The following is a 13,630-nucleotide window of genomic DNA, read 5'->3' as shown; positions in this document are numbered from 1 at the left end:
GGCACTCACCTTTGTTTAAGAATATTTCTGCTCACAGACCAGATTTTAGTATTTGTCAACCAAGGAAATTCTGTGTCATTCCCTCACTTAAAACCCTTGGATGTTTTCTCATTACTATTAGATTAAAATATAACATCTGTTGGGATAATTTTGTTCCTAATCACCTCTTCTGTCTCGTTTCCTACCACTCCCACCTTGCTCCATACAATCTATACATTGTACTTTTCACCAGTTCCTGGAACTCACCAAATCCCTTGCAACATCATGGCCTTTGAAGATGCCACTCTCTTGACCAAGAATACCCTTTCCCTTAATGTCTCCTCCCATTTGTCAGTTCAACTCCCATTTAGCATTCATGGTTCTCTTGAAATGTCGTTTTCTCAGAAAACCTTCTTGAAATACAGATTAGTTAGATTTCACTAATAGCTATACTCTGTTAGCACCCAGGCCTCCTTGGGGCACTTGTCTCAGTTGTAGTTTTCTGTGGAGCAGGTACATCCCTGAAGTGCAGGTCGATGTGGTGAAGCCACATGCAGTGATTTACATGAGGTCAAGGACCACAGCTCTCTGATTTACCACTGTGGCTTCAGTACCGAGCTCTGGGCTTGGCACATGTTAGAGATATTTCAAATCACAAATTTCTTTCTCTGTCTTTTCCTCTTTTCTGCTTGCATTCTTAACTAAAACACTTTTCTTCCCTTTCCTTGCTAAAATGAACACACATACACACGTGTATATGCGCACACACACAAACAGACGCACATCTATAAAATCTTCAAATTCAGGTTTCAAACTAACTTTTTAACCTAGAGTAAACTCTCTTTAAATTTACTTTATATATTTCTGTTTGGATTTGAAAATAGAGACTCTATTTCCAAGATTTTAAGATATGCCTCACTCTTTCCTCTAGTTATATGAGTACTTGGCCATTTCCAAAATCTTTGAACAGAATTATTTTTTTCTACTATACACAATACACAATACTGAAATGAGTTTATACTTATGAAACAAACACTTTTTGTATTTTCTAATTGAATTTGCTTTCTAAAGTAGACCAAAGAAATGTTTATAAGAGATGAGCCCTTTCTGGGATGAAATTTGAAAAAAACAAATTAAAGTTACGTGATAAAGAATCTTTAATTTTTTAAAATATTTTGATTTCTTTGAGATCTCAATTTACTGTGAAGACTCACGTACGAGTAAAGACATTACCAACCTAGAAAGTGAGTGTGGCTAGCTGTGTTTGGTTTCCTTCAGTCTTTCAGGAAATGACAAAATGTTCAACCTTTTGAGAGAGCTTAACTTTATGTTCCCGTATTCAATGCTGACACTGCTAAGAATGAATCGTTACATGTGAGTGGAAGGCTAAAAGGAAGGATGCTTAACCACTCGTCCTTTTCTAGTGCTACAGTTAGAAAAACTATTGTTTGAATATACAGAATGTATTTCAATGGCTGGGATATAAGAGGACCAAAAAAGATATTTGTCAATTGTTAGAATTCTTTTCTAAAAGCATTTTTCATATTTAGAGAATCAAATTTTGGTGTCTGTGATGCACTGTAGAGGGGATAAGTAGGAGAGTTCTTTATTAGTTAATAGAATGAGAGTGTTCTTGTAACGTGAATCAGTGGAGGTCATTACATACCTCAACAAGAAGAATTGAATTCAACATGGAAGGAAGAAACTACTTCATTCCTCTTGTAAATTCATGAGCTTTGGCTGCATGAAATAATAACCTTAATTATATAGAATTCAACTAAAAGGGGCATTCAATTAATCAGATTTATGTTCCCAGGAAATAAAGGACCCAACGATGTGCCAATTAAATAATATGTATATGGTTCATGTTGTTGACTAATAGTTTAATGCTGAGGTATGGACCTTTACTACTAAAAGCATATTTATGTATTTTATACCAGACAATGAGGAATGACACTTGGGATGACTTATTTTTTGAAGAAATGTTTTTGAGTGTCTAAGATGTGTCAAGTTTTGGGATAAGCACTTTGGATTAAATAGTCAAAAAATAGATATTATCTCTGTCATAGATAATATGTTATTCTCTATGAGTTAGAATAGAGTTCTATGAGTTATCTATGAGTTATTACCGTAGAGTTCAAATCTAGTGGAGGACACAGACATAGAAAAAAATTTTCATTTTTAAATATTAGGTAAATTAAAACTCAGATAAGCTCTACATGGAAAGTTTCATACTGCTTTAAGAGTTTGTAAATAGAACCATTTGACCTAATTAGAAAGGTAAGAGAAACCTTTCTCAACAAAAGAGTCATCGGGCAGTGAGATGAGAATGAGGCAATTATTAATTTAAGAAAGAAGGGGAGAATTTCTGAAGAGATGAGCTTTAAAATTTGTTCTTTGATGTTGCCCTCTGTATGAAAAATACATATGACCGAAAACGTGATAATCTTTTTTTATTGAGGTATAATTGACATATAACATTATGTTGCTTTCAGGTGTACACCATAATGATTTGCTGTTTGTATATATTGTGAAATGATCACCACAATAAATCTGGTTAACATCCATCATGATACATAGTTACAAAACGTTTTTTCTTGTGATGAGAACTTTTAAGATTTACTCTCTTAGCAACTTTCAAATATGCAATACAGTATTATTAACTCTAGTCACCATGTTGTACATTACATACCCATGACTTATTTATTTATAACTGAAAATTTATACCTTTTGACTCCATTCACCCATTTCACACCCTCACCCCCACCTCTGGAAACCATCAATCTATTCTGTGTATCTACGCGCTCTTTTCTTTTTTTAAATTCCACGTATAAGTGAGATCATATGGTATTTATCTTTCTCCGTCTGACTTATTTCACTTAGCATAATGTCTATCGATAGTGTTGCAAATAGCAAGATTTCCTTCTTTTTTGGCTGAATAATATTCCATTGTATGTGTATTCCATTGTATGTATATACATTATCTTTCTCCCTTTATCCCTCGGTGGACACTTAGATTGTTTCCATGTCTTGGCTATTGTAAATACTAGAAGAATGATGTAGTCATTAGTTTAAGAAAGAGGGGAAGACTTTCTGAAAAGATGACTGTTAAAATGTGTTCTTTGATATTGCTCTCTAAATGAAAAATACACATGACTGGAAGGAGGATAACTTTCAAAGTAGTAAAAATACTCCCATTGAAGAGTTTCATTTCATTACTTTGTCAACAAATAATTGGTTTCTACTTGTGGCAAGAAATCATCCAGATTCTGGGAATGTGGCGATAAACAAGAAAGAAAACATCCCTCACCTTGTAGAGCTTAACTTCTGGTAACCCAAAAGAAGTTAACCAGCAAATAAATAATTTCACATATTAATAAATGCTGTATAGAAAATAACTTACGTAAGGGGCTAGAGAGTGAATGTGATGGGAGGGATTTTTTTATATGTATGTACACATATGTGTTAGTGGTGTGTGTATAGTAATTTTAGATATACTTGTCAGGATATGTAGAAATAACTAACATTAAAGGAGAAACCTGAAAATTGAAAAAGATTGGTGAGAAAAATCTTAGTGTAGAGGCACACTTAGAGGGTAAACAAGGGTTGTACAATAATTGTCAGGGCCCCGGGCCAGACACTTCATTCTGAAAGACCAGGGTTCTTGGAATATGGTGAATGGAGGAGAGAATGCTAGAGGATGAGGATCTTGGAGTCATGGGCAGAACTAGATTGTGCAAGGCCTTGTTGGCTGTGATAGAGTTTGGATTTTGTTCATATGAAAATGTTTGGAAGGTTTTAAGCAAGAAAACAGAATTAATAAGCTATAGCAGTAATTTGGTCATGAACTGATGGTGACATCAACAATGGTGGTAGTGAAAGAGATAGGGAGAAGTGCTGATATTTGGGGTATATTGAGGATAGAAACTTACTGATGGGTTGGACTTTGGAGGGGAGGAAAAGAGAGAACTCCTAGGTTTTTAGCCTGGCCAACTGGGTTGATCATGGTTCCATTACCAAGATGACACCATGTTTAGTTAAATCCTCATATACCTTTCACCATAACACTTGCTCATCAATCCATCCATTCTTTTATTCCAACATTGGGTGCTTACTTTGTGCCTTGTAAGAAGCACTATCCTATGGGGACACAAAGATGAAATAGACAGACTAGGTCCCTGCTCTACTGAAACTCCCATTCTAAATAGGAACAGATAGGCTGGAAACAAACAAATAAAGAAATAAAAAATCCTGCAGACTATGATAAGTGCCATGAGGAAATGAAGCAGCTCCTGTGACAGAGTAAGTCATGGTCCCTAAGTGAACTAGGAAGGTCAGGGAAGAATTCTATGAGATGGTATCTAAGCCAATGTCGGTAGAACATAAAGGAGTCAGGCATATAAAGAACCTGGGGAAGACTTTTGCATCTTTTAAATTAGCATTTAACTTTTCTTCTTTCATCATCTACCAAATGAGGTTTTATGACTCTAGTAAGACTAGGAGTTCTTTTTATTGAACATTCTTGAGAACAAAATCACCACACTCGTGTTTTTTTTTTTTTTTCTGTAGAGCATTAACTTCTTTTGATCTTTCTTTTAAAGTAATTTTCATATTCTCACTGATTATAAAAGTAACACGAACCTATACTAACTTACATTATAGAAATACAAAATATAGAATATGAAAATTCTAATTAACCATTCATTCTCTGAAATATACATTGTCAACAGTTTTTGGATACTTTTCCACTTTTTTGGTATACATATGTTTACATATGCTACATTTACTCTATTTTAACAAAATGGTACAGTAATAAATACATTGGAGGAATACATTCCTCTAGAGCTTGTGGGATTTTGTTTTGATTTGTTTTTATTTTTGACCTGAGAATAATTTCTTGGATAGCTTTCCCTGCCAACACATATGGAACTTTTTATTGTTTTTAATAACCACATAACCCATTCATGTATCTACCATTGTTATTTAACAGTTTCTCTGCTTAAGAATATTTAGGTTCTTTTACTTTTCACCATTATTATAGAGGATGAATGAAAAGTTCTTAGCAATTGTGAGGTGTTTCAAAGGAATGTAGCAGAAATGTCAGGTCAAAAGGATATGCATATTTTATATTCAATAGGTGTTTCTATCTTACGTTTTAAATGTTTGTGCCATTCTCATTCCCTTATATGAACAAAGCATAAGAGTACCCATTTACAGTTTTCTTTGATAAGAACACATATCGATATATCATTTTTATGTTCAGTTCTTTGTTAATCAATGAAGTTCATGTTGATGCTGTCTCCCTCCTAACAAACTGACTCCTCATTTCAAACTTCACTTATAAATAGTAAGACTTTAATGTCCGCTTGTCTCATTATTCTAAATTTCTTTCTCACTTTCATGTATTTTTATTGTCCAAACATGCCTCACATATGCAAAACCTCAAACCAATACAGTTACAAAATTTAAAGGAGACATTAGCATTCTCAACAGTGAACACAATTTGGAATATGAGAAAAACTTTCTATGTGCTAAGCTAGTATTTGTGCAAGGAAAAGAGCAGTGCAAGTGGATGTTGGAGTACTCTGCTGGTGCCAGTGAATTCCAGCAGTTCCCATTTGAAGCCATGCCACAGAGATATCAAAAAGCAGAGCATTACACTGCACACAAGGGGCAGCAGTGGCTATGTTTCACTACTATTGGGTAGAGCACTTAATCTGTGTGGAATTTATTGAGTTTTTCCTTTAAAATGTGATGAATTTTTCTGGGTGTTCTATGAACACTTAGAATATGTCTGTAGTTTTAGGTTTCATCTATTAATTTTACACTATTAATAATATTGTTATCCTTTATACCTTTTATCTTAAATGGGGGCAATATGTTCCAATGAAGAATAAAGAAATTCATAAGTGACACGACATTTTTCTGGTGTGTTGGCGTCAGTATCAAACACTGGGAACTTCTGTTAAAGTTTGATTTCAGGAAGCATCACTGCTTGAATAACTTTTCTCTCATGTACAGTTAATGGTTTCATAAATGTCCACTGCCATTGTGTTTCTGTCAAACATTTTATCTTGGCACCTCGAGCCTTTCTTTTGCTTTGTGTTCTTTGGTGCTTTTTTAATTTGTCCTACAGATCATATGGATATTTCTTAGTCTTAGGTCTTTACTGTGTGTGGTGCTATTGTTAGTGCAGTGGAATGGAGGCCAGCTCCTACCACCTCAACCCTGCCAGGGGTTTTGGCGCCACCACCTTCTGGCACAATCTTTCTAGAAGCTCTGCTGAAACCTGGCCACCATGAGTGACCCTTCTGGTATTTGAAATACCAGTGACACAGCTTTCAGCATCACGGCCACACACAGCACACAGCTGCCACCCTATGACACCCACAGATGGGTGGGGTGGTTCCCTGGCAGGGAAATGAACCTGGGCCACAGTGGTGAGAATGCAGAATCTTAACCGCTAGACACCAGGGCTGGCTGTAGCTTGTATCAGTTTAAAATGATCTGTACCTTTTCTTTGCCTTACATTCTAACTTATCTATTGAATTTTTGTTTTGCATTATTCTCTACTGTACATTGGGCAATACTTTTATTTGTCACTAGTTTTACTTTCTTTTAGAACTCCTCTGTAAGTAGGAAAGCAAGATAGAGTTATTTTAGTCTACTTTGAGAGACTATGCTTTATAATGGTGGGAATCACTGTTTATGTTTAGCCTTAGAAATCTGCTTCTTTCATGTTTTTCTGCTGTTCTGTTTTGTGCCTTTTGTTTTACCTTGTTTCTAGTACTTTTCTTTAATGTCTTCATAGTCTTCAGAATTTGGGGAGGGAAAATCGTTTTCAGTTGGGCTGGTGGCAACCCTTATGTTTTACTTAAGATATTGTTATGATTATGTTTATCTAATTTCAAATTAAAAACAAAACAGTAACTTTTGCATACATAAAAATGAGAAATTTAGCTCTTTTTTGTCACTTGTTTCTGGTGAAATCTATCCTGTCTTACAAATTTGAAATTATGCAGTAGATTATTTTTTCTTTCAAATACAAGTTACTACTGTTTTTAAAATGATTATTCAAATTGTGCCTTTTATGATATTTTATAAGTAATTTATTGGATGCTCACTGACATTCCTGACCAACAGCCTGGACAAAGTGATGCTTAAGTTCATTATTTCAATTCTTTTCAGAATACCTGAGTGATATATTTAGAAAAAGAGCTTAGGTGATATATATTTTGAGAACTTTATATCAAATATTTTTTCTTTTACCTTCACTTATTAATGATTATAGAATTGCATAAAATTTTGTGTGTAATAAAATATTTTTTCAAAACTATTTAGACGCTTTTTTTTTATGTTATTGTAGAGCAAATTGGAAAGATCTTTTGGTGGCCAAAGATCTCTCATTTTTCCCAGTGGCCAAAGCTGAAAAATTAAAGAAATAAAACTAACAACAGTAATACTGGATTCTAACCAATAGAAAAAAAATGAATATATGTGTTTCCATGCTGATGTAAATAAATAATTTAATAAATAATTGGGGATAAAGGACAGCTCTCTTACATATGAGATCCAATAAAAATGTAGAGGGAATGGGGGAAATGGAAACTTTCATTAGAACTTTACAGTACTGATTGTCAGGTAACATCTGCCAAAGGGTGCTAACAGCAGGGGCATACCTGCGAGGAGAAACAAGACTGATGGAGACTCACAGTGTCTCCTTCAAGAGATTCATTAATTACAAGGGCAAAATAATAATTTTGTAGTGGAGAAACCTGACAGACAGCACCCTAATGAAGAGAGGCAGGCTGCTATCACTAGTAAAATGGCATGTTGACGTTATGTGGCCCCGGATATGAGCTACTGAGGAGGATATATCACTTTTGTGTTATCTTTCCAAAAATGCATAACTTCAATCTAATAATGAGAAATTATCAAACAAGTCCTCAGACTGAGAGACATTCCCCCAAATAACCAAGCAGAACCCTTAAAAATATAATGAACAATGTAATTAGAAAAAAATTTATAGCCGAAAATGCCTTTGGTAGGAATAAAGACTTAATCGAAAATAAATGAAGTAAACATTTAAATCAAGAAACTAAGGAGGAAACAATAAAATAATCCATAATGATTACAAAGATGGACTTTGTAAAGATTAAATAGAAATAATTAAAACCTAACAGTAAAGCATAAAATGATAAAAACACAATAGATTGAATCAGTAAAACTAAGCTTTATAGCACTGACAAATTAGACGAAATATTGATGTCTACTCTATAGAAATGAGAAAAATTATTGATAAACAACATTAAGAAAAAAAGTGCCCACAATATAATACAATGTACAACTTTAAATCAACACATTTAATAACCTGGATGAAATGGACAATTTTTCTATGAGGTAATAATTCAAGAATAAGTAGAATCAATTTCATTTGAAAAAACCTAATTAGGCCAATAAACTGAGAAGATATTTTAAAAGTCGTAAAAGGCCTACAAAAAAAGACAGCACAAGTTCATTTATGAGCATATTCTAGATTACTTTGAGGATAAAAACTGCACATTATATAAAGAGAAAATTCTGAAGATACGCCTTTTATCTAAGAGAGAAAACACTGAAGAGTATTTTTAAAAATAAAGGAATAATGTGCTATGCTTCAGCGTGCAAATGTCCAATATCATAAAGATGTCAAGTTTTTCCCAATCCAATAGGTACAATGCGATTCTTTAAAATTCATTAAAATCTTTAAAAGATTTTTATGAAATTACCAAGAATATCTGAACACTCATCTGGAAGATCAAATGCAGAAAACGGCAGAGGGCCTTTGACGATAAGGAGAGCGTGAGCAGGTGAGGGGAGAAGCCAGGCTCACCTGGCAGATGAGTAAGCACAGCATCAGCTTTCTTGACAACGCTGGAAAATAAAACACAATAAAGCCGTCTCTGAAGTTCTGGGATAAATTAATTACAAATTAAGATTTGATATAGAATTTCACCTTCCCTGTATAGGGAAATCTGACATCTCAAGAAATGAGTAAACTAAGGAAGAAGAGAACTGAGAGCCAGGAAAAAGATTTTGTAACTTCAGGGTACCATAGAGAAAACCTCAAAGATGATGCTGAAGTCCGAGCACAAGGCCGCAAAGACATAGCAGGCCTGGAGGACAGAAAGATGAGGAGAGAGATTTTAAAGATAAATAAATAAATAATGAAATTATCATGTATTTAAACAAATTAGGAGTTACACTTATGACAGAGAATTAGAGGTGATTGGGTAATTGTGCCAGTTTTTTACCATTTGCTCCTTCAGATCCTTCTCCACCCTAGTCTGCCTCAGGAAACTGACTGATATGAGAAGCGTCAGTGGGACCCCACGGCCTTCTTCTTTAAGATACGTGTGGCCAAGCGGGAAACTCAGAGAAGGAGGAGAGTGAGGCGGCCTTGACTGGCTTTGTCCCTCAACTGCAGATGGCTCCTCCAGAGAGCTGCATTCTTTATACAACACTCTCCTTGAGAATTTCAATAACCACCCCTTCTTTGTCCCCTTGGGCCTGAAAGTGGTAACAGCTCTGAATTACTAGCCCAGGGTGCTGCACTATTGATGTTAAACATTTTCTTTATTAACATCTCCTTAAATTATCCTGCTTTGATACCTATTTCCGGCTAAGACCCTGACTGGGACAATGTTAGAGACTTTGAAATAAGAGATGACACAACGAAAGCAGACATTCAGTTTAGGGGATGAAATGCTTAATTTAGAATAGCTCCAAAATGAGAGAAGTGAAAATAGGAAGGAGGGATGTTAACTAACAATTAATTCAGGAAAACTTCCCATAATTGATGGACTTGAGTTCTAAAACACTCCCAGATTATGATGGCCTTCTACTTATTTCCACAATGGATGAAAATGAAGACATTTTTGATAGATTAATCAGAGGAGATATAGATATACATTTGTTATATAGCAAACTATAGGAGTTCTAGCAAATAGAGGGGCTAGTAGTAACTCCAGAATTGATGTGTAGGCGTATGTAATGAATAAACGGTTCAGAAACAGGCCCTTCTGGACATGAGGATTTATTTTATTGCATAAGTGGCGTCTACTACAATGGAGAAATAAGTTGTAATGTATCAAATAGCTACCCTTTGGGATGGGGGAACAAAGGAAAATGAAATTTTATAAACTATAAAAAATTTAAATAGAAATTACTTATATAATCTAAACTAGAGCAAAAAAGGAGAGAAAAAAAGGTGACATAAATAAATACTAAGATGGTAGATTTAAATATGTGTGCATGTGTGTGGATAAGTGATTATATGACATACGAAAGAGTTAAATACTCCAGTGGGAGGCAAAGTTTGTTATATTGAACTTTTTAAAACCTGTGTCCTTAAAATTAAAATCTTAAATACAAGTAAATAGAAATTGAAGTAAACAGAATCAACGATGACATACTATGAAAATGTCAACCAATTTAATACATGTGCAAATGTACAAATATTAGAAAAAGTAGATTTAATATTTCTAACTGTGTGTGGGTCTGAAAACAGCTACAAAATACCTACAGCAAAAGTTTACAGAACTAAAATTTATAATCATAGAGTGAGATTTCCACATGCTTGTAGTAACTTAATTAAATGAAAATATGGGGGGAAATTAAGCACATAGAGGATTTGAAAACACAATGGACAAATTTGACCTTATTAACATATATGGAACATTGTATCCAACAGCCGCAGAATACGTATTCCTTTAAATGTAAATATAGCATTTACTAAAATTCATTGTATTCTGTGCTGTGAAACCACTCTCAACAGATTCCTTAGGACTACAATCTTAGCAAAATCCAAGGACTTCACACATTGAGGCTAGTGAAACATAAATAACAGTGACCACAAAGTCCACAAATGTTTGGAAATTAAGCATTTACTTCTAGATAATTCAATGAAATAAAATATTTGGATCTTACACTAACCTGAAAAAAAAAAGAATATCAAATTAAAACCCATGGAAGAAGACGGGAAGAAATTATTAAGAATAGAAATAAATGCAATAGAAATCAAAAGTTTGATAGAGAATATCAATAAACCAAAAGTTGGTTCTGTAAAATTGGTAAAATACATAACCTCTTGGTAAGTCTGATCAAAAAAGGAACTGGTACAAATGCTGGCCCGGTAGCGTAGTGGTTACGTTCTGCGTGCTCACTTCAGCACTTGGGTTTGCGGGTTTGGATCCCCGATATGGACATATGCCACCCTTCAAACCATGCTGTGGTGGCAACACGTATACAAAATAAAGGAGGGTTGGCACAGATGTGAACTAAGGGCCACTCTTCTTCAAGCAAGAAAGGGAAAATTGACCACAGATGTTAGCTCAGGGTGTCTCCCTCACCAAAAAAAAAAAGGAACTGGTACAAATATGTCAAAAATGACAAAGAAGTTAACATTACAAATCCCACAGAAAATAAAAAGAAAGTGAGATATTATTTATAAATATTTAAACCAAGAAATTAGGGAAGGGAAAACAATAAACTAAATCCAAAATAATTATAAAATAATGTTTATTTTATGAACAACTTTTGAAAATTTAGAGGAAATGAACACAGATCTAGAACAGAATCTACTAAAACTGACAAACCAATCATATATAAACTTTCTGAAAATTAAAAAATTGAGAGCCATTTCTAAGTCATTTCATGAGCCCAGCATAACTTTGACACAAAACCTGACAAAGACATTATAAGAAAAAATATCATAGTCCCTCTCAGACACATAAATATAAAAAATTTCTAAAGAAGTTATTTGCAGATTCCAGTAAAACATATTTTTTTTAAAAGATTTTATTTTTTCCTTTTTTTCCCCAAAGCCCCCCAGAACATAGTTGTATATTCTTCGTTGTGGGTCCTTCTAGTTGTAGCATGTGGGATGCTGCCTCAGCGTGGTCTGATGAGCAGTGCCATGTCCGTGCCCAGGATTCGAACCAACGAAACACTGGGCCGCCTGCAGCGGAGCGCACGGACTTAACCACTCGGCCACGGGGCCAGCCCCCTCAGTAAAACACATTTTTAAAAGTTTGGAGGGATACTCTATCTGCTAAAGTTCGGTGGACTCCATGAATGCCAGGTTGGTTTCATGTTTGGAAATTAATAGAAGTGACCACATATTAATAGCACAAAGGAAAAGAAATCATTTCAAAACATGCAGAAGAAGCTCTCAAGCAAAATATTCATCAATTTATGCTTTAAAAAAATAATAAACTAACAATAAAAGAGAGTTTCCTCCATGTGATAGTATCTTTCAGCAAAAATCTTACTTAATGGAGGGATGTTTAAAATTCATCCCCTAAATTCAGGAAGGAGAAGGGAGATGCCCATTATCACCATTCATGTTCAACATTGTACTGCATAACATAGCAAGTGGGAGAAGGGAAGAAAATAAATAAAAGATACACAGACTGGAAAGGGATGAATAACATTTCTCATTCATAGACCTGATTATGTACATAAAAATGTTCCAAAAGAATCTATAGGTAAGCTAGTAGAATTAATAAATGATTTTATCAAAGATGCAACCTGGGTTGTAGATAACCTGGCTATGTTCCTTTTGTGATCATTTATTGAACTATATACTTAATGATTTATTCAATTTTTTGTTTATGTTATACTTCATTAAAAAAGTGTTAGCAGAAAATGCAGAGTAATATGACTATAACCTTGGCATCAAGGCCTTCTTAAGGAATGTGCAAATTCCATAAAATTAGATAATTTTGACTTCACAAATCTAAAATCTTCTATATCATAAAAAATAATGAAAGACAAGTGGTACACTGCTAAATATTTGCTAAAATTAAATAAAGTATAGCATTGTCCTCTGGATTATAAAAAAATCCCTCAAATGAAGATTTTTAAGAGAAAGGGCAGAGAAATATATAGATTTTGTAAAAGCCTATGATTAGGCAAATCAGAGGAGAAATATAATTGACTGATAAATATGTAGAAATGATTTCAACTTCAGTATTACCTAGAAAAATGCAGGGTAAAACAAATATTAGATTAAAAAATGATTGCCAACATCAACTGTTGGCTAATATGTAGGGAAAACATGCAGTGTAAACGTGTACAGCCTTTTGGGAGGCCAATATGATAATGCCTGTGCACAATAAAAATCTGTATTGTCTTTGACACAGCAATTACATTTCATTGTGCCTCACCTGTAAGATTATACATGTGCTCACAATGAGTCGTGTGCATGGATTTTCATTAATAGGAAATATTGGAAATAATCTAAATCCACCAATTTGTGAAGAGTGGTGCAGACTCTGGTATACCTGTATTGTAGAATTCCAAGAATATGGTAGATTTACATGTAGTGATATGCAAAGATCCTAAGTCATACTGGGAAGTGAAAATAGTAGGTTACAGAGCAATATATCTAGTTGGATTATGTTTCTCTATTAAAGAAAATAAGCTGTAAGTATATAGGAGATTGTAGGTGCATTTATGTGTTGTTTTTTTTTTTTTGTAGAAGTAAAGGAAAAGATTTAAAGAAATATACAACAAACAAATCACAGTGGCAGTTGTGGGGAAGGAGTTAAGAAGAGGAAAGAATTCAGGACGATTTTTGCTTTTTCCCTATTGCTGGAATTTGTGTCAA

The sequence above is a fragment of the Equus quagga genome, chromosome 14, assembly GCF_021613505.1.
Source record: "Equus quagga isolate Etosha38 chromosome 14, UCLA_HA_Equagga_1.0, whole genome shotgun sequence".
Classification (NCBI taxonomy): domain Eukaryota; kingdom Metazoa; phylum Chordata; class Mammalia; order Perissodactyla; family Equidae; genus Equus; species Equus quagga.
This window is presented reverse-complemented; position numbering follows the sequence as displayed.